The 22,349-nt window shown below is 42.7% G+C and overlaps 1 protein-coding gene across 1 annotated transcript in view; it reads right to left on the bottom strand.

Annotated features, from left to right (window-relative positions):
- LOC136576556 (sodium channel protein type 2 subunit alpha-like) overlaps nt 1-21,891 on the bottom strand; it is a 200,256-nt gene extending 178,365 nt beyond the window's left edge. Inside the window, exon 1 of the mRNA XM_066575925.1 lies at nt 21,704-21,891. The gene's annotated coding sequence lies outside the window, so the exon portion shown is untranslated. The remainder of the gene's footprint in view (nt 1-21,703) is intronic.
- Between the last annotated feature and the right edge of the window lie 458 nt (nt 21,892-22,349).

The raw sequence follows: 22,349 nt of genomic DNA, 5'->3' as shown, positions 1-22,349 counted from the left end.
TAAAATGTTGCCCCTTCTTATACTATTCGTGCTGGTGCCCGTATTGCTCCACCAATAAATTTAGCAAAACAAACTACTATCTCTATATTAAATAGTAGTTTAATAATATAATCCTAGATTTACACACAGCGTATTTGCCATGGATTTGCACAGGTAAAAATTCACAGCAGATAATAGTATAAGGTAAGTGGATGAGATTTTACAAGTCTCATCCACATACTGTGGACATTTTTCTAGTAGAAATATGAGCATGCTGTGGATTTCAAATCTGTGCCATGCTCATTCTGTTCCAGAAATGCTGTAGACATGCTGAGGTCCTTTCATTCTCAGTCCCTGCTGGTATTTGCGAAGGGAGTCCAGTAAATATCTTTGCATAATCAGGCAATATATACACAGTCAGGTTACTGTCTATTTCCTTTTGATATTCTTTTCCAAGCCCAGCCAAGTCTAGGAAGGTGAGCAGCCTATGGACCAGATGAGCAGCCGGACATGCACACCCTGCCTGTGCAGCTCCAATTCAGGCAATCAGAGGAGGAGGAGGATAGTGACTAAGTTAGAGGGAGTTGATGTTATTGTCTACTTGAGGGTTTCTACAGTTAACTGGCAAATCATATTCCATGTGAAGTTTGAAAAACGCAACCACCTTTTCACTCATGTTAGGGTGTACTTATGCATACTAGTTTTGTGTGGCAGTTTGCACAAAATTGCCGCAAAAAGGGCACAAAACAGCAAATGTAAATACACCCAAAATTGACTGGTATTTTTGGATGGAAAAGGTGTTGTCAGGATCAGCAAATCCTGAGGCGAGAACTGATGTACCCTGGTCTTCACCTTTTAATCCCAGCAATTGAGATGTGTGGTTCAATGCAGGGTCCCTTAGGCTCTTATTCAGGGAGTGGTCCCAGTAGTGTGGCGGCTGATGCTAGTAAAGGCTGAAGCACAGTACCTGAGGGTGTGAACAGGAGCATTATCAAACAGGTCAGGTCGGGGCACATTTCAGCACGAGGAACAAAGACAGAGCTTGGGTCATGGAGAACGGGTTCAGCATGGAATTCAGGGCAGAGCAGGTAGCGGACAGAAGTGCAGTCAGTTTAATAAGCCGGGGTCAATAGCAGAGGCAGGAACAAAGTTAGAGAGTAGCCAAATGTTAGAAAACCATGGAAGTTGCTAACTAACATGTGCACCTGTGACACAAGACTGGGAATAGCATGACTTAAGTCATCATGAAATATTGGTAAAACAGTGTGCTGCCTTTTACTATAAAGGGAACCTGTCACTTGCCTAAAGGGCCATAAACTAACTGCCCACAGTATGTTTTAGATATCTGTTGGCCAAACACTTTTTTTAGCCAACGCCTACTTTACCTGACACTCCCATACTCAGCACACTCCACAGTAGATTATCTCCCAAGAACAAAAGGATTCAGACTTCAACCATCAGATCCTTATTTCCCCCGATATCTGCCATTGGGGCGAGAGTCAAGGGAACCCTGTGCAAATTAGATGAAATCAGAAGGCTCAGCCAATTTAGATGTGTATGGCCACCATATGGGCCCTTTTATACTGCATGATAAATTAGAATGAGCACGCGACTAGCGGTGAAGTAATGATCGTCTATCATTCGCCTGGCATGCATTTACACTGAACAATACTTTAATCATCCATTGAAACATAACTGCGCCTCTAGTCAACTCGTCTGCTGCTGCTTTCTATTCAGAAAATCGATACGAAGCCTATTTACACAAAAGGACTTGGAGAAGAACAACAACTATTTTTAGGTCTGCACGAAAGTTTCAATTAGCTATAATCTAATGATTTATCGCTGATCATTTGATCGCTAAACGTATTTAATGAATATCACGCAAACCATTTGATTTAACGTTTATGTGTGTGATAATCATGCTGTGTAAAAGGGCCCTTGGGCCTGTGTCACACAGGCTAACATCCATTTACACTGTGTATTTGCACATCAGGTGTTGCATTTTTGCGTGCATCTCTGAGTTTTGAACTGTACTTTTTGCGCCACCAATTGAAAGGCAGCATTCCTGCAAGTCAATGTCAGACCTTTTATATAAGTCTTTATAACAATGACTGGGAATTGACCAAAAGCAGAAAACCATACACATACGGCCGTTTCTGGATTTTTGCCCCTCATCAGTGTGCAGTAGATTTGTGCCATCTAATAGGTGGCTCTGCAGTGGTATTGTTCCATCTTCCTTATTTCCATATTTCCCAGAGGAGTAACATGACCTTTTAAGTCTCTTCACTCACCTCCTTGGTGTCTCCTCCCTCACCTTCTAGGTGGTCTCCTTAAGGAGAGATGGTACCCTTCCCAACCCACGTCACAGGCCTCTCACCAGCCAAGCCAGAAACCTACTGCACACTAATGAGGGGCAAAACCCTTGAAAAGATGGCTAAGGGGTGACCTAATACCTATGTATAAATATATCAGGGTACAATACAGAGATCTCTCCCATTATCTATTTGTACCCAGGACTGTAAAAAGGGGACGCCCTCAACTTCTAGAGGAAAGAAGGTTTCTACACCAACATAGAAGGGTGTTCTTAACCGTAAGAGCAGCGAGACTGTGGAACTCTCTGCCTGAGGACGTGGTGATGGCAAATTCAATAAAAGAGTACAAGAGGGGCCTGGATGCCTTTCTTGAGTGATACAATATTATTTGTTATAACCATTAATAACGTTAAAGGGTTGTTGATCCAGGGATTATTCTGATTGCCAGATTGGAATGAGGAAGACATTTTTTTGCTTAAATGGTGAAAATTGGCTTTTACCTCATTGGGTTTTTTGTCTTCCTCTGGATCAACATTGGGGAGTAATAGGCTGAACTGGATGGACATATGTCTTTTTTTCAGCCTTACATACTATGTTACTATGTTATAGCTGTTATGTGTAAGGTTTTCTGGCTTTTGGTCAAATCCGAATCATTGTAGTAGAGACTTGTATAAAGGGTCTGACATTGATTTGCAAGAATGCTTCCATCCAATAGGTGGCGCTGCAGAGGAATTGTTCCATCTTCCTTATTTGCATATTTCCCAGAGGAGCAACATGGCCTTTTAAGGCCGAATACACACGGCCGGGTTGGATTTGCATGTGGGATCCCGCAGCGGAATCCAACCCGCTGCCCGGCCGGTGACCTCCCTGCGTACCTGTCTGCAGTGTCTTCATCTGTAATGCAGATGTGCCGGCCATGTGCAGTACAGATGATGCTGCGCCGTCACAGGCGAGGATGCGGATTCCGCAGCCCATCTGCAGTGACAGCTGTTGACGGGCTGTGTACCGGACGGCTTCCAATGACTTCAATGGAAGCTGTCTGCGCAGAAATCGCTCTAAAATAGGACATAGCTATTGATTTCCGCTCGTGAACATAAAGAAAGCATTTTTGCAAAACATGTTTTTAGGCAGTATTTGCTGCGGAATCTGGGTTCAGGTGCCCACTCCAGATCCCGCAATTCAAATACGCCCGTGTGCATTGGGCTTAAGTCTCCTCACACACCTTCTAGATGCTATCCTTAGGGAGAGATGATACCATTACTGACCCGCGCATTTTTTTGTGTGTGTGCAATATATGCGCCTGTGAATACGGTTCTATGAATTGCGCATTATGCACACACATAGGCCTATGTGACACAGGCCTTAAGGCCCTTTTACACAGGACGATTATCGTTCTAGTTGTTTAGGCTTCTACGCTCCTGCAGTAAAAGCATGCAGAAACTGATTGACTGGACAAGAATCGTCCAGTTTTAAGCCATAGTTCAGTGTAAACAGCAGCCGTTCAGTACTGTGTCAGCGCTGCTTACAGTGAATGGAGAGGGGCGGGGGGGGGGGGGGGGGAGAGAACTCTCCTCCAGCCTCCCCGCCTCCCTGCTGGCCGCGCTGTGAGCGATCCAGCGAAACTTGCTCCTCTGTAACAGCACGGGAGTGATTATACACTGGCATAAGTGTCAGGCATCGTTTGCCCGACACTCGTCCCGTATAAAAGGGCCTTTACACAAAGAATTGCATTGTATGCACATAATCAGGCACATAAAGGTCAAGTAATTATCTCTTATCTCCTGGGTCTTACCCACTTATCAATATAAAGCATTACTATGCACTTAGCAGCTAACCAAGTCAATGACTAAAGACCCATTTACACGGGACGGCTGTCGGGCAAATGATACCCGACACTCGTCCCCGCAAGTACTCGCTCTCGTGCTGCTGCACAGGAGTGAGTATCGCTGGCTCGCAGCGGGGCGGCTGGAGGAGATTTCACTCCTCGCTCCCCTTCGCCCCTCTCCATTTACTTAACACAGCGACCATTCAGTACTGAACAGCTGCTGTTTATACTGAACGATCATCGTTCAGAATTTCATGCAGCTTAAATGATGAACAATGATCGTTCAGTGTAAACAGCAGCCATTCAGTACTGAATGGCCGCTGTGTTAAGTGAATGGAGAGAGGTGGGCAGAGCGAGGAGTGAAATCTTCTCCTGCTGCCGTGGTGTGAGCCAACGATACTCGCTCCTGTGCAATAGCACGGGAGCGAGTGCATGCGGGGACGAGTGTCAGGCATCGTTTGCCCAAAAGTCGTCCTGTGTAAATAGGGCTGTAAGGTGCTTTTAGATGGAATGATTATGATGCAAAAGTAAACAATAATAGTTGTCTTAACACGAGCCAACGACTGAACGATGAATGAGAATCGCTTGCTTCTCACTTGTCATTCATTTTATGCAAGCATAAAAATCATCGTTGGCTCGTTCACTTCTCTTTCCATTTAAACAGTGCTCGTTCAGTCCTTCATATTCGCTTATGGATTTGCAATAAGATTTTGATAGGTTGGGGTCCCACCTCTGGGATCCACACCTATTTTGAGTTAGACCCTCCAACATCCCCAGTCACCCTGAATGCAATTGATGAGGGTGGACAGGAGGATGGAAATAGCTGAGCTCCCTAAAGAAGTCATTTAGAGTTATGTGAACAATGTAGAACATCAAGCTACACTTTTTCCGTAACTCGGGAGCTGCAGAAATGGTGTAGCTCACTGTGCTATTCTATTTGCATAACCCCCATTGACTTCTATGGAAATTATGGAAACAGTGTAGCTCAGCTATTTCCGTCATCCCAGCCAACTTATAATCAACGGTGTTCCTATATTGGCCATGTTTGACTGAAATGGAACCCCCCCCCCCCATTTAAGACCGCAATACAGTGCATTACAGTAAAGAGTTTAGAACTCTTTAGCATATTCCTGAATAGTTTCACATGGTACCGAATGTGGCACCTACAGAAGTCTATGAGTCCATTGTACTCGGTCCATACTACATCTCTATATGCCTATAATTCGATACGAAGACGCACAAAGGTTTTTTCTTATGGATTCTGTGAAAACATGCGTCATTACAAAACTATTCTTCCCTAGAAGAATTGTTTTTGGGAAGAATACAGTGCTACACAGTTAAACCACAAGGCGGCATTCATAGTGGCTCTGGATCATCATACGGACACAGAGGCGTAACTTGAAGCTTCTGGGCCCCAATGCAAAACCTGTAACGGGGCCCCCAACTATAACGCTTTATTAATAGTACTGGGCTCCCTATATGGAGAAGAGAGGCCTTATGGGTCCCCTAAGGCTCCTGGGCCCGGGTGCAACGGCATCCCCTGCATCCTCTATAGTTAGGCCCCTGTACGGACACATACAGAAGTACTCCTCCAAACAGACCTGTGTCCACAGCACAAGGACACAATCTGATTGTACAACTGTAGCCAGATACTCATGCTTCCCCAGTCACAATGAGCAAAAAATCTGTAGAACACATTGCAACAAAGGCTTTTCAGCTAACAGCCCACAATCAGTCAAAGGTTACGGATACATTATAACCCTAAAAGAATTAATTGCATTTACTCATGTAATATTACCAAGTGTAAAAGCTAGTCAGCCTAATAGATAAAATTGCTGTTGATCATAAACAGAGGGACCGGAGTGAAAGAATTCATTATCTGCAATTACAGACATTTCCTGTATTTAAGTACTGAAGTGTGTGGCGTCCATGGGGAAACGGAGCTTTCAATCCGAATAGTGTTTCTGGTAAACTTCATCCATTATTAAATCATTACTGGTTCCACAGGATATTCAAGGGCCATTCTTTATTTATCGAACCCTGCATATTACACTACCAAGAATACTAAAAATTGATGAAAACTTAGAAGAGACCCCACAAGCTGCACTATACTCATAACTCATACACTAACGATGCAACTATATTAGAAGCTAAAAGAATCTGAAAGTGGATTTCCATAACGTTGTTATTAATGGCCTATCTTTAGGATATCAGTTGGCGTCCAACTGAAGGAGCCACAGGACTCCATCAGGTGGCATGTAGAGATTTAGCAATGGTTAATACGATTAATGCATCATGAAAATTTGATTTACATCATTGCAGTACATTGCCATGAAGTAATCATAATGCATTAAGTGTCAAGTTGATGATTGTTACACCTGTACCCTTCATTGTTTACCAGGCACAGCTCTATACACTTCATGGTGGCTGTGTCTGGTACTGCATCCAGGGAATCAGGCTCCCATTGACTTGATATTGATGGCCAATCCTACGGATAGGCCATCAATATCAAAGTCCTGGAAACCCGCGTAATAACACTACAGCCCATCAATTAAAATACTGCATAAAATAAAATACTTATTGAGGCTGCTATGGACCTCTTTCCAAAGGGACTGCAAACAGGGGAGTGTAAAAATGACCAAGGGGTCATTGAAACAAACATCAAGCCCTTCTGTCCTTCTTCCCACCCATCTTGTACGCCATTGGCAATACTTTACAGGGGTTTTCCCATCTTTAAAAATTATGTACAAACATTTTACAAACAGCAAGATTAGTTACTTAAAAATGTACTGTGCGCAGCTGTAAAGCCTCTATGAACCAGTCTCAGATGCAGTCACATGACCCTGTTTCCAATGTATCTTGTTTGATGGACTGTAATCTGGACATGTGGTTATCTCCCCTTCCCTGGAGTACAGGACATTACACATCATATGCCTCTTATCTTCACTGCTCCCGGGCTTCCCCCTTCTCTTCTAGTCTCAGGAGGGATGGTGTTGCACATGCTGGACAGCAGACAGTGCAGGGTCCAGTGAGTAGGGAAACAACAGGGCAAGGTGTCAGTAGCAGATCTGTGTTGTGTGAAAAGGAAATAATAGTAATTCTAGTACTACTTTACACCTAATCATAGAGCGGCTTGTATCGTAGGTAGCTGTAAATAGAGGCAATGACAGCAAGAGGGGAGAGAAATCATATACTTCACAGCAAGCCCTGGCAGCATCAAAACAAAGGTGCTATATAAGGTTGGGTAAGGTAATTACTTCTCAGCTATGATGACATCATCTGATGAACATTTAGACCAAATAGGCACTATTCTGTGTTTTTACAAGCTCTGAAAACTCCTATAAATGCTAAGAATTCGCATAAATCCGCCAGCGGATAAAAAGCCTATACTTCAAGAAGAATACGTATGGAACATCAGGCGTTATAGCCCAATTCCCATTTCCAGAACATTTTTATGCCAAGCCCAAAAACACCAAGAACGCACATAAAACCTCATTGTAACGCCCTTAGGGGGAGATCTGTTTCAGTGGACATTTCTGCAAAAAAAAACCTGTAAAGTTGGTAGGTAAACTATATGTATGCATTTCTAGGGAACATGCAACATTTTCTGTTCTTGAAAGATATTTGATCCCCATTCAGCAGAATCTAGTACCCTGTATCATACGATCTAGATTGGGAAACACATATATGTTCAGAGGCCTAGCATTTTACAATGGATGCCGCAATAGCAACTTGCAAATGGAATGTGTGCGCTTGGACTCAAACCAACGACAGTAAGTACAGAGGCAAACACAGATCAAATATTGATGACATATGGTTGTAATATTATCTGTAAAACGTTCGTATTGTAGATCCGTTTTATTGAGGTGTTACAATATGCTTGTATGAAACTGGCCTAAACTTGTATAATTGAGTCCACAGCAGGTATATAGTAGGGTGTACAGTAGCTGAATAATAGGTCACAGTTTTATTATACAGAAGTAGCTGTATAACAGGTTGTTGGCTTTTTACAGAATGTAGGATGTATTATAGAATATAGTTGTATATGGAGTATAGCTGTATAATAGGGCGTGGCTGTGTAACAGGGTACAACTTTGTATAGGTCGCATCTGTATGTAGGGTAACACTACATAATAGAGGGTAGCTATAAAACACGGTGTTGCAGTATAAAGGGAATAGCTGTGTAACAGGGTGTAGCTGTATAAAAGGTGTAGCTGTGTAGCAGGGTGTAACTGTATAAAAGGTGTAGCTGTGTAGCAGGGTGTAACTGTATAAAAGGTGTAGCTGTGTAACTGTATAAAAGGTGTAGCTGTGTAGTAGGATGTAACTGTATAAAAGGTGTAGCTGTGTAGCAGCATGTAACTGTATTAAAGGTGTAGCTGTGTAGCAGGGTGCAACTGTATAAAAGGTGTAGCTGTGTAGCAGGGTGTAACTGTATAAAAGGTGTAGCTATGTAACAGTGTAGCTGTGTAGCAGGGTGTAGCTGTGTAGTGGGGTGTAGCTGAATAATAGGTGTAGCTGTGTAACAGGGCTTACTGTAGCTGTGTAATAAGATGTAACTGTATAATACAATCCAGATGTATAACAGAGTGTAATAGGGTGCAGTTATATAATAGGGTGTGGCTGTGTAACTGTTAGACCCTGGGACATTCACATGTTCCACAGCCAATGTTGTGTACCTGACCTTGTGCAGTAAATGTCCTGTTGGGTCACTTTATGTTGGAGAAACAGGACAAAAACTGAACATGAGGATGAGATCTCATTGACAGACAATTTAAGAGAGAAAGACAGAATTACCTGTGGTGGAGCATTTTTCTAGTCACGGACACAACATAGAACATATGAAAGTCACTATATTAAAAGGCAATTTCAAATCACAAAGCATAGAAGAATTTGGGAGTACAAGTTTAACAACTTTTGACACTTTCAACAAAGGCCTAAATTCTTCAAGAGGATTCATGTGGGACTGGGCAGTATGATAAATCTGTAGCACAGATACACTGCTGGCCTGGTAACTCGCTAACACTAATTCAGAGACCATAAAACTTTCACATCCTTATCAGTGGACCAATTAAGTATTTACTTCTCTACTCATCCTGTTCTGCTATTACTTTTTAAAGTGCAAATTAATAACACCATGTCTGTGCCTTTTCTTATAGAAGTATACATAAATGCATGTTTCTTCAGATTTATTCCATAAGCCTGAGGTTCAAAAGCTCGCTATAACATCATGTATTTTTGTTAGCCATTAAAAGGTATATCTATAAGATGACTTGGTTCCTGTAGCTTTGTATGGAGTGCAGCTGTGCAATACAATCTGGATGTATAACAGAGTATAATAGGGTGCAGCAATATAATAGGGTGTGGCTGTACATGGTGTGTCTGAATATAATGTATAGCTGTATATAGGGTGCAGCTGTATACAGAGGCACAACTTGAAGCTTCCGGGCCCCAATGCAAAACCTGTAACAGGACACCCAACTATAATGCTTTATTCATAGTACTGGGCTCCCCATATGGAGAGAAGAAGCTTTATGGGCCCCCTAAGGCTGCTGGGCCTGTGTGCAACAGCATCCTCTGCATCCCCTATAGTTACGCCCCTGGCTGTATATAATGTGTAGCTATATACAGGGTGTAGCTATGTAATAGGGTCTATATAATAGAGCATGGATGTATATTATGGTAAAGCTATATAACAGTATATAGATGTACAGTATAATAGTTTAAGTGTATAATATAGTATATTATGAGGTACAATTGTATTATACTGTAGGTTATAGCTATCTTATACAGTAGAGTGCAGCTGTATATAGTGTAGAGCTGTATATTATGTGTAGTGTGTGCTGAACCTCAGATTTAATCTATTAATGTTTCCCATCCACTATAACACACATTTACGTAGTTCCCAGATTTCTGTAACTGTGCCCTGACATCACTATCTTGTCTTGGAAATTGATGCCCTACTGGTTTGTCCTTGTCCTTAGAGCTGCACGCTTGTCACATAATGTCTGGGAAGAATAATTTCACTTTGGCTTTGCTTTTTCCGCTGACACTCACTAGAATCCATTATATCCTGTGACGTAACTGGCTATGACTCAACCCTGCTTTGGTGACAGCGTGTCCCATTATTACCACTGCTCTGAAATTGAAAACCCTTTTATCGATGGAATGATATTCATGTACTTAAAAGGAAGATCTGACAATAAATCTCTGCGTAACTTCACCAAACATAAACTCAGCTTTGTATTACATCCAGTTCTAAAAGAGATATTCATCATTTTATATCACGTTACGCCCCCAGATGGTGAGAGGTTGACGCGCAATGATTATGTTCTAGTCTGTTCATGTTAATTCTATTTTTCTTTACAAACTGAAGACTGACTTATTAGCATGTTGCCCAGTGGCAGGTCTTTGGGTTGTGTAGGTCGCGTTAAGTTTCATTTGAAGATTTCACTGATATATTGACAGGTGTTCCTTGGGCCGACCAGGGAAAATGATTCTGATTAGAGATGAGCGAATATACTCATCGAGCACCGCGATTTTCGAGTACTTCCGTACTCGGATGAAAAGATTCGGGGGGCGCTGGGGGGAGGCTTGGCGGAACGGGGGGTAGCAGCGGAGAACAGGGGGGAGCCCTCTCTCTCTCCCTCTCCCCCCCACTCCCCGCTGCAACCCCCCACTTACCCACGGCGCCCCCCGAATCTTTTCGCCTGAGTACGGAAGTACTCGAAAATCGCGGCGCTCGGGCAAAAAAGGGGCGTGGCCGAGTAGGTTCGCTCATCTCTAATTCTGATCTATCTATACAAAAGCTTGTACTCCACTTTTAATTTCATTGTAGTCATTGCACACACAGGACCTCATCAATAAGGTCTAAAAGGCTATGGGAATTGTCTCAAGTGATAGGTTCGAAAGTCAGCTTTTGACCTTTGAGGTCCTGTAGAATATGGGGCCCGTTATCAGAGTCTATGCCAACCAAAAGGTCGTGGAGTACTCTGGTGGGTCAGTACGACCCAAGCTAAACTGTAAAGTTGGCCACAGACTTTACCCTTAACCAATACCACCACAAATACTGATACCCATGCATAAAACATCTTCCTGGCAGCTATCAGCTGCCAAAATTCAATACGACATATCATAGTGCCTGCTGGAAATTGATAGTTGAATCAATAAGGCTCCGTGGCAAAGTGCACACAGCCTCGTAAGGTGCAGAGTGTAGAGTGTATATAGTGTAGAGCCAAGTGTATATAGAGTGTATATAGTGTAGAGCCTCATGTGGCGCATAGTTTTGAGGCAGCAGAAATGCAGTCCTAAGCAGAAGGCTGCAAGTTCAATCCCCGCATGGTTCAGGTAGCCGGCTCAAGGTTGACTCAGCCTTACATCCTTCCAAGGTCTGTAAAATGAGTACCCAGCTTGGTGGGGGTGGGGGGGGGGGAATAAATAAATTACATAAAACTGCTGTGGAATAAGTTTAAACAGGCCGTACTAGATGGACATTGTCTTCATGTAGCCTAACATACTATGTAAGTTGGCGCTATACAAAGAACAAGATTTTATTTTTTTTACACAGTTTTCAGACTGTATTTTTGATCTGCAATTGACAAAGACACCGTAGAAATGCCGTAGGAACATGCTAGAGTGCAGCATTAAAGGGGTTTTCCCATAATTTAAACTTGCCTCACAACCACTCTGTACTTCCTGGTTTCTGCTGGCTAGATCATGTGACTGCTGCAGCCAATCATTGGCTATAGAACATCACTGCTGTGGCCAGTGATTGGCTGCAACAGTCACATGTCCTGGTCAGCAGCAACTAGGAAGGACAGAGTGGTTGTAAAGCAATTTTAAATCATGGAATTAAATCTCCTGCAATGTAGCACGAACAGGTCGGGTTCTCAAGTGTCACTCACAGCCAAGGACCCGGAGTTGAAGACATAAACGGTTTTTGACTGCTTCTGCCATCTCCTTTACAAGCCATATAGCACTCAGTAGGCATTATGTAAAGAATACAAGAAGCTGCAGTGCCATTTCCTGTATGGGATCCGGCTATTACATGATCACCAACAACCCACGGCATGTCAGAGCTACATGGTTTTAGCAGATGCCTGATCAGTAGGCTGTAGAGTCGGAGACCTTTTTTGTCTGAATGGAAGGCATATTTCAGGTTTTATGTAATCGAGTATGCTGATTTAAAAAATCAAGACGAAAAAATTCTCTAAAAACCGGAATACCCCCCTAAATGACCGGAAGACCCAGAAAAATTCACTGCCATGTTTTGATACAAAAAAATACTTTAACTATCCTTCTCCTAAATAGTATATGAGTAAATTGAGTAGGCTAATGAGTATATAACTGTTGTAAAGATTGTAATGTTTTTTTGTACTGTACGTACAGAAATATAAATAATAGAGATGAGCGAGCATACTCGTCCTAGCTTGATGCTCGTTCGAGTATTAGGGTGCTCGAGATGCTCGTTACTCGAGACGAGCACCACGCGGTACTCGTCTCGATTAAACGAGCACTGACCATTGAATTCAATGGAGCCAGCAATACAGCCGGCTCCATTGAAAGCAATGGGCTGCCGGCGATCGCGGGATGAATTGTTGGGAAGGGCTTAAATATATAAGCCCTTCCCTGCAATTCATCCAGAAATGTGTAAAAATAAAAAATAAATATACTCACCTTGTCCCGGCAGAACGATGTTAGCCCATTGAATTCAATGGAGCCGGCAATAGAGCCGGCTCCATTGAAAGCAATGGGCTGCTGGTGATCGCGGGATGAATTGTCGGGAAGGGCTTAAATATATAAGCCCTTCCCTGCAATTCATCCAGAAATGTGTAAAAATAAAATATATATATATATATATACTCACCTTGTCCCGGCAGATGGAGTTCAGCGCAGCTGGCCTGCAGTGGGTGTGAGTCAGACCTGCCCCCTGATTGGCTCAGCGCTGAGCCAATCAGAGGCAGATCTCACTCACACCCATTCATGAATTCATGAATGGGTGAGTGAGTGTTGCCTTTGATTGGCTCAGCGCAGCTCTCAGCTGAATGACAGCAGTTCAGCACCACAGTGCAGGGGACAGCAGGAGAACACGCAGCTGTGTCCCGGCAGCTGAAGGGAGGTGAGTATCTATTTTTTTTGTTTTTTAAATCACTTTTAATTCATTTCCAGGGAATGGCTTATATGTAAAGTCCTTCCTTGAAAAAGAATTCAGGTGTGCCAGCGGACCATTGTCTTCAATGGAGTCGCAGGCAGCAGCAGCGGCTCCATTGAAGAGAATGCCTGCATTTTTATTCTTTTTTACACTAAAATCTTTCTTTTTCAGGTAAGGGCTTATATTTTTAAGCCCTTCCCGAAAATTCATCCCGCGCTCGCCGGCAGCCCATTGCTTTCAATGGAGCCGGCTGTATTGCCGGCTCCATTGAATTCAATGGGCTAACATCGTTCTTCTCTGCGACAGCTGTTACAGAGGAGAACAATCGTTATGCTGACAGTGTGGGGGGGTCTCACTCTTGCCACTATTGTGGCTTAATAGTGAGACCTCGGAGCCCGAAATGCAGCCCTGCATGTTGCTCCTCGCCTGCCCTATCCATTTCTGTGTTTTTTACATGACTTTGGTGATTTGCTAAGATTTTCACAAATGAAAACCTTAGCGGAACACCAGTCATATACAAAAATGCTCGAGTCGCCCATTGACTTCAATGGAGTTCGTTACTTGAAACGAACTCTCGAGCATCACTGAAAGTTCGACTCGAGTAACGAGCACCCGAGCATTTTGGTGCTCGCTCATCTCTAATAAATAACAAATATGGTTATGATGTTTCATTTTTTTGTTTTAATTAATAATAAATAACAAATAAATATGTTTTCTTTTATTTTGCGCATAAAATAAATAATAAACAACATAAATATATAAAATATGAAAATTATTGATACAAATTAGAGATGAGTGAGCACCCAAATGCTCGGGTCCCCGTTATTCGAGTCGAGCTTTTCGCAAAATTTGAGAGCTCTACTCGAGTAACGAACCCCATTGACTCTCTCTCTTTCCCCAAAAAAATTTTCCATTGACGCGTGCTCTGCGTCGTGGTGGGGAGGCGCCAAAACAGGCACGTCACAGCGGGGAGGAGCCAAAAACTGTGGCAGGATCGAACACGGCGTGATGCTCATGCGAGTAACGAGCACCATCAAGTACGCTAATACTCGAACGAGCATCAAGCTCGACAGAATACGTTCGCTCAACTCTAATACAAATATGATTTTTCGTTTTTTCCAGTGTAAATAGGGAGGTGTTCCGGTTTTCGGAGAATTTTTTTGTCTTGATTTTTGGTATCAGCATACTCGATTACATAAAACCTGAAATGTGCCTTCCATTCAAACAGAAAAGGTCTCTGACTCTACAGGCGACTAACCAGCTTTGACAGTGACTACTGTCAAAATAAAAGAATCTTTTTTTCCCTGTAATGGGGGCTTCTATGGATGTTCCAGTTACAGTGGAAATGTGTGCAATAAAAAAAAAAATGTGAATGACCCCCAGAGGTCTTATATGACGTAACAGTGGACATAAATGTTAAAAAAAAGTTAAATAAAGTAAATAAGTAAAAAAAAAATTGCAGAATAAAAAAAAATCTATATGAAAAATAAAAAAACAATCAACCACTGACGCCAACATAAACCATCACCATATCTGCCCCGTAATCCGAGATTCTACAAATTATATATCAAAACCTATCCCTATATGTAATTTAACGTTAGTATAATAATTTTAAAAATGAAGAACTGTAATTTTTTTAAATATAGACCTGTATGTGACGGGGGTAAAAAAAACCGCAGCGAAAACAATTTTGGCAAGCCAAGAAAAAAAAAATAGGGCCATAAAACCACCACATGGGTAAAATCGCTAAAAAGTATCTTGTCCTTTAAGACCAAAACACCCTGGTCTTCAAGAGGTTAATGACAGATCAATCAAGAAGGCACACAGTTCTGCCCATCTCAAATCTATGGCCTTCATTCCTTAGAACAATTAGAGTTCGGCCCCAAGTGGCAGTTGTTGCGCGGTCGCTGTGCTGCAGTGTTGCAACAACGAGGCTTCTGACATCCATGCGGTGATCTAATGAATTAAATGTTGACTAGTTGAAAGTTGTTATTAGCCACGTGGCTCGCCTAAAACTGGGCGGTCATTAACAATGAACAGCTACAGTCCGTGCAAAACTATGCCTTCACTAACATGTATCCCTCTGCTAGACCTCCTCAACAGCTTCCTCTACGCTCAGGGTCAGATTAGCTTCCCGAATAAGTAAACACACGATGTTCCTAGTCTGGCTTCTAACAGACCGCCCTAATAGACCGCCCTAATAGACTGCCCTAACAGACCCCCCTAATAGACTGCCCTAACAGACCACCCTAATAGACTGCCCTAACAGACCGCCCTAATAGACTGCCCTAACAGGCCACCCTAATAGACTGCCCTAACAGAACACCCTAATAGACTGCCCTAACAGACTGCCCTAATAGACCGCCCTAACAGACCGCCCTAATAGGCTGCCCTAACAGACCGCACTAATAGACTGCCCTAACAGACCGCCCTAATAGACTGCCCTAACAGACCACCCTAATAGACTGCCCTAACAGACCGCCCTAATAGACTGCCCTAACAGAACACCCTAATAGACTGCCCTAACAGACCGCCCTAATAGACTGCCCTAACAGACCGCCCTAATAGACTGCCCTAACAGACTGCCCTAACAGACCGCCCTATTAGACTGCCCTAACAGACCGCCCTAATAGGCTGCCCTAACAGGCTGCCCTAACAGACCACCCTAATAGACCACCCTAATAGACTGCCCTAACAGACCGCCCTAATAGACTGCCCTAACAGACTGCCCTAACAGACCGCCCTAACAGACCGCCCTATTAGACTGCCCTAACAGACCGCCCTAATAGGCTGCCTTAACAGACCACCCTAATAGACTGCCCTAACAGACCGCCCTTTTTCAATAACTCTGAAAATGAGGCAAATAATCTTCCAAGGAGAAATGTCAAGCATGTTCGAAATGTCAATCGCCATTTTCAAAATCATGTGTCTAAGCGCACGCTAAACGGCAACTACAGGGTGGGCTATAGAAAAGTAACAACAAATGGCAACACAGCTTTCATTTTACCTCAGCAGTTTAAGAAATGAAAGCTGCGTTGTGATTGGTTGCTATGGGCAACAAAGACAGATTTTCCTTTCGGACAGTTTTCGTAAGAGTGTTGGGCCGGTTAGTTCTACGTGGCCACCTTGTACATTTGTCATCCGTTTTTTTGTATATCTTGTTTTTGTGTCAATGTACTGGCGATCAGGATTTTGCTATGAGAAAATCGCAACTTCCTTCCAGTAATTTTTGAGCGCCAGCGTTGCTTTTACCTGCAAATCGATCGTTACCACTTGCAATTTTCTTGCGCATTTTTTTTCACACGATTTTTACGCAATTTGTTAACGGACATTTTTAATGTTAAAAATGCATTGCACGAGAATTGCAAGTTTGTACTTTGCGATGCGATAAAAAGGAAGCTCCATAGGGAAACATAGGAGATTTAAAAAAAAAACAAAAAACGCAAAACGCAGAAAGATAGCGCATGCCGTGATTTTTTTTCTCTCAACATTGCATGAGTGAAAACATTGTAAATGTGAAGGAAACCATTGAAAATAATTGGTTTCATAATCTTGTGCTTTTGCTCACTCTCGCATCGCGCAAAAATCGGGTAATTTTCTCGCCAGTGTGAAGGCACCTTTAGGCCGCTCTCATGCCAGCACTTTTCAGTGTTTACTGCGGCTTTTGAAACCTTGTGCTGAAAGCCGTGAAACGCCTCCATTAATTTCAATGGGGTTTCTCAGACGTTTCTAACGCCACGATTTTCGAACGCTGTCTGTTCTATGTTGGTGTGTTTAAGCGATTTCTGAACGCACCTCATGACCCATTGCAATGATGGGGTGCGTTAAAAAATACTGGCGAACGCTGTGAAAACGCCGTTCGAAAACCCTGTAAAAACACAGACGCCTGTGTGAGAGCAGCCTTAGAAGTTCACACTGGCGTAAGCACATTTCGGTCATCAAAATATGCCGCATGTTTGCACGACCGAAATGAGGTTACAACCACGTATTTTGCCTGCTTTGGCGTGTATTTTTGCACACACGAAAAAATGCGCACAACATCACATTGATTTAGTGCGTATATGCGCCGCTAACACATAGGTTTTTGATGCATTTACGCAAGACTGTTGATTTCAGTAGACTCTTGTGGTGCGCAAATGTGCATCAACATAGGCCGTACTTTTTTGCGTTAAAATTTATGTCCATGTAAACGAACTCACCGAAATCACTGCGTATTACACGTGAAAATTTTGTACACATGATACGCTAAGTAAGCGGGCTTGTGTCAATGAGCCCTAAAGGTGCATACAGGCAATAACATCATGTATGTTTAGTGCGTTGCGAGATCTACTAAACGTGTACGAAAATACAATCCTTTATTTACAATGGGTCTATCGATGTGGGCGATTTTTCTGGTTACTGCCCTCGGTCTATGTCCTTGTGGGAGGGGTCACTCAGTATACAGCAGATGGTAGGATCTAATAAATATACATCTTAGCCTTTACATTGGTTTGTGTTGTTGTAACAACTAATCGCAGCGCAGCTTACATTTCTTATACTGCTGAGGTAAAATGAATGCTGCGCCGTGATTGGTATTTGCTTTACTGCTGAGGTAAAATGAAAGCTGTCTCTGTTGCCCATAACAACCAATCACAGCGCAGCTTACATTTCGTATACTGCTATGGTAAAATGAAAGCTGCTCTGTGATTGGTCACTATTTCATATACCGCTGAGATAACATAAAAGCTTTCTAAAACAACACCTGTTTCTGTTGCCACTAGCAACCAATCACAAATCACGGATGTCACCAGTATTCACTTAATGGGGTACCACTAGGGAAAAGTGATATGGAAAAGGATCTGGGGGTATTAGTGGATAATAGACTAAACTGGAGTAACCAATGCCAGTCAGCCGCTGCAAAGGCAAATAAAGTCTTGGGGTGCATCAAAAGAGGTATAGGGGCGAAGGACGAGAACATTATCCTTCCATTATATAAGGCACTTGTCAGACCTCACATGGAATACTGCGTACAATTCTGGACACCGGTGCTCAGGAAAGATGTCACAGTGCTTGAGGGGGTTCAAAGAAGAGCGACTAAACTAATACATGGAATGACGGGACTGGAATACCCAGAGAGGCTGTCCAAATTGGGACTATTTACTCTAGAAAAAAGAAGGTTAAGAGGCGACCAAATAACCATGTATAAGTACATGAGGGGACAACACATGGATCTCTCCCGCGATCTGTTTACACCCAGGACCACGACGGTAACAAGGGGACATCCGCTACGATTAGAGGAAAGTAGGTTTCATCACCAACACAGAAAGGGGTTCTTTACTGTAAGAGCAGTTAGACTGTGGAACTCTCTACCGGAGGAATTGGTGATGGCAAAATCCATAGAGGAGTTTAAAAGGGGACTTGATGTCTTTCTGGAGAAGGATATTACAGGATATAAATTTTAGGTTAAGTGTCAATCCTGGTATATAGGCAGGTAGGAACTATTAGGGGTTGATCCAGGGAACAGTCTGATTGCCATTAGGGAGTCGGGAAGGAATTTTTTCCCCAAAAGGGCTAATTGACTTCTGGCCTTGGGGTTTTTTGCCTTCCTCTGGATCAACACAGTAGGATAGACAAGCTGGACTAGATGGACAATGTCTTCATTCGGCCTTACATACTATGTTACTATGTTACAGCTCAGCTTACATTTCATATACTGCTGAGGTAAAATGAAAGCTACTCTGTGATTGGTTACTATTTCTTATACTGCTGAGGTAAAATGAAAGCTGTCTAAAACAACATCTGTCTCTGTTGCCCCTAGCAACCAATCACAGTGCAGCTTATATTTCATATACTGCTGAGGTAAAATGAAAGCTGCGTTGTAATTGGTTGTTAGGGGCAACACAGATTTCCTTTTAGACACCTTCCATAACAGTGAGGTGCTGGGCCCACCCTGTAAAACAAACATCATGCCTTATAAGGGGCCTCCACATTGGTTTGCCCTTAGTAATTAATGTATTCAAAATAGCTGACACCTCTACATTAAAACTATTATTCTGAATTTCACTCCATTAATTGTCTCAACATGGATATATATATATATATATATATATATATAGATGGCAGTCACCATCCTGGGATGGCCATGCTACTAGTATGTACAGTCCAACGCGTTTTGCAGGCTGAAATTGGCCACCATTAGTCCCCCGGGGGCTAATACATTATTTCTGAGGTGAATATTTATTAAATTTTTATTTTTTACATTAAAGTTGGGCAGAGGGTAGCGGCCCGGAACCGGAGGGACGTCGTCCTGCTGCTGTGTAGCTGCATGACATTGTTATCAGCCATCTCAGGCTGGGGAGAGGCTGACTGCAGTGAAATTACCGTCCGTCTGCCGTCTACAGTGCAGCACCCTCCACCCGAAAACCACTGCCCCCAATGAAACTTTTACCCTCCTATATGCAAATTCCATTAGTTTTATTATACCATATATATATATATATATATATGATTTTTTTGTTTTTTTTTCAATAGGCCAAAATGAATTTCGGATTTGGTATCCCTTTAAGACAACACCTTATAACGTCCGTCCATCGGTCTCATACTGTGTTTTATGGTGGAATTAGAACTTGACTATAAACCTATTGAATAATTGAAGGAGCAGATCACTTTAGGCATAATTTACATCCTCCGTATCTGCTAAGTCCATCGAGACCGAAAGGTCAGTGACAAGCATCCATCGGCGTTCTCTCTCTATAGAAGCCCTTATGCGAGGGCTTGTGTTATGCTAAAGGATGCTGACAGGAACTCGTCTATAATTAATGACCGTTTCAAAGGAAGTGACCATTTCTGATGAGTCAGGTGGATTCAGTAATGTAGACGACTGCAGCGAAAGGGGGGTAAAAAAAAAAAAATGAAGGTTCTCCGAGGAAGCACAGGCTCGTCTTCTAGGGATGTAACAAACGCAAATGATCTTGTTCCGTCTGATATATTATCTTTTTGTTCCGTATGATAATGAACAGATGCCGCATGACTGCACATCCATATCCTTGTGCTCTTTGATGTTTCAAAACAAAGGGGCCCTCTGGGAGACGATCCAGCGCCAGCAGGCCCGCCCGGGACACCGATGAACCCATCAATGAGAAAAGGGATAATAACTTCATCCTAAAATACGCCCTTGTTCGGAGACAAGGCCAAGGACGTGAGCAGACCGGCGTATTAACCTCTAGCTCCGCTGCCTCTACACACACGTTCATTTGTAAATTGCTGAATCGAAGCCACGCAAGCAATTTTTCCACCTCGTTCGGGGGTTTCTATTGCATCTACCATCCATGTCAAAAAAATTCCACCACGCAATGACTACAGCATGTGATGGTTTGATGTCCGTAAAATGCAGACATAGACCAGCACTGTACATTTTTGGAAAATGCGCAAAAGAAATCAATGGTGTCACATTAGTTACAATATGCAGCATTGCCTGAGCTGAAGGAAACCAAATAGTGCCATCTAATGGAGCAAAATCATGATGACAACTTGAGGCACTAGCAGGCACAGTGATGGTCTGCATCCTGATGTTCCGGTGGTCCTTCAATCCTCTATGAAGCTGTATTAACATAGAGTAATGACATTTGAATCCCTTGCCATCCGTTAAAAAAAAAGGCCACATACGGCAAAGGATCAGGAAACCGGCGATGTGCCGACAAAAATAAATTTGCAGTGTATTTGACAGTATTGCACTGTATTATCCTACCTCTTTATCACAAGTAGGCAATTAAAAAAAAATCCTAACTTATTTTCCATGAAAGTCTAAATCACTAATTGACTCATAAATCAAGGCCCTAATTAAGACAATCCATAATTATGACTCCAACAGGGTGGAAAAAGGTTGCTGTCGTGTTAAAAAGCTGCAGGAAGTTATTCCCATGGCCGAAGACATATATCGCTACCTGCTGAGAAATAATGTAGCATTGGGATCTACCCATATTCTCCTGCAGACTGCCCAAATTCTATAGTACCTCGATAATAGCCACCTCAAGTGAACGCTGCAACCTGAGTCATGTAAGGAGGAGACCATCCAATAATGCCAGCTGTGATCTCTGCATTGTGTCTACCACAATGTCCCGGGGTATGAGGGAACACTACCCTGCTGTTTGCGCAGGACCGATATGACCTCCACTGGAGACATTGTATGCAAAACTTCCAATAAAAAGGATGATGTGATTTTCTTTTACCCCCTATGATGTCTATCGTTTATTTACTAAGTGTATCAGTTAAAGGACCACTACAGGCCACTAAATCAAGGTGCCATCAAAACTGTCCTTATACAATGTAGCAAAACTGCTTCATTCACCTCTCCAATCTCATGTACTGCACCCAATGCAGATACCGCTGCTGCCGCTGCAAACATTATTAAATCAACCTGGCCAGAACAGCAATGCTGAGAAAAAGCTGCAGGCTTACCTGATGTAGGAGAAAGTCTGCAAATCATATCAGAAGAGGGACCTGCACCAACAAATAATCAAGATGGTATGCTGCTCCTGATCAGGAAGGCTCAAATCCCTAGCCACAAAAGCTGACAAAGCATTTACCCTTAATCCATTATGACTGAAAAAGACCGTGAAGCTCCTTCACAACCCTCTTCTTTTCTCCCTCTGCTTCCTGCTCTGAGCATCACTCTACAGTGGCTAATATATACCAAGAAAAGGCTTACAGAAGCATACAAGGCTGCAAAGGAACACTGGATACTAGCGCCACCTGCTGCACCAACGTCTAACTGCAACATGCAGCCAAGAACACGTTTACAATAATTTTCTGCAAAGGGTTTGCCGCATGACTGACAACACAGGGGAGTGAATATTTTTAGGAGGAAAGCCTAGTGCATAGACTAAAGTGACAAATGCATGAAATAGGTGCACACCCCTGAAAGATGATGCATGAATATTATATTCTCTATGGCTTCAGGAATCCGTTTTTTTTTATTACCAGGTGCATTTGTTATGCAGTGAAGCATGGCATAAACTTCGATTTGCATTCAGAATGATGTATCATGATGGTGATTAGTAGCAGGGAAGCTATTGAGCGTCCGCTGACACCATCCTGAGTACTT

This window comes from Eleutherodactylus coqui, chromosome 8, assembly GCF_035609145.1.
Source record: "Eleutherodactylus coqui strain aEleCoq1 chromosome 8, aEleCoq1.hap1, whole genome shotgun sequence".
Taxonomy (NCBI): Eukaryota; Metazoa; Chordata; class Amphibia; order Anura; family Eleutherodactylidae; genus Eleutherodactylus; species Eleutherodactylus coqui.
The sequence above is the reverse complement of the archived record's forward strand: the minus strand, read 5'-3'. Positions and strand labels throughout refer to the sequence as shown.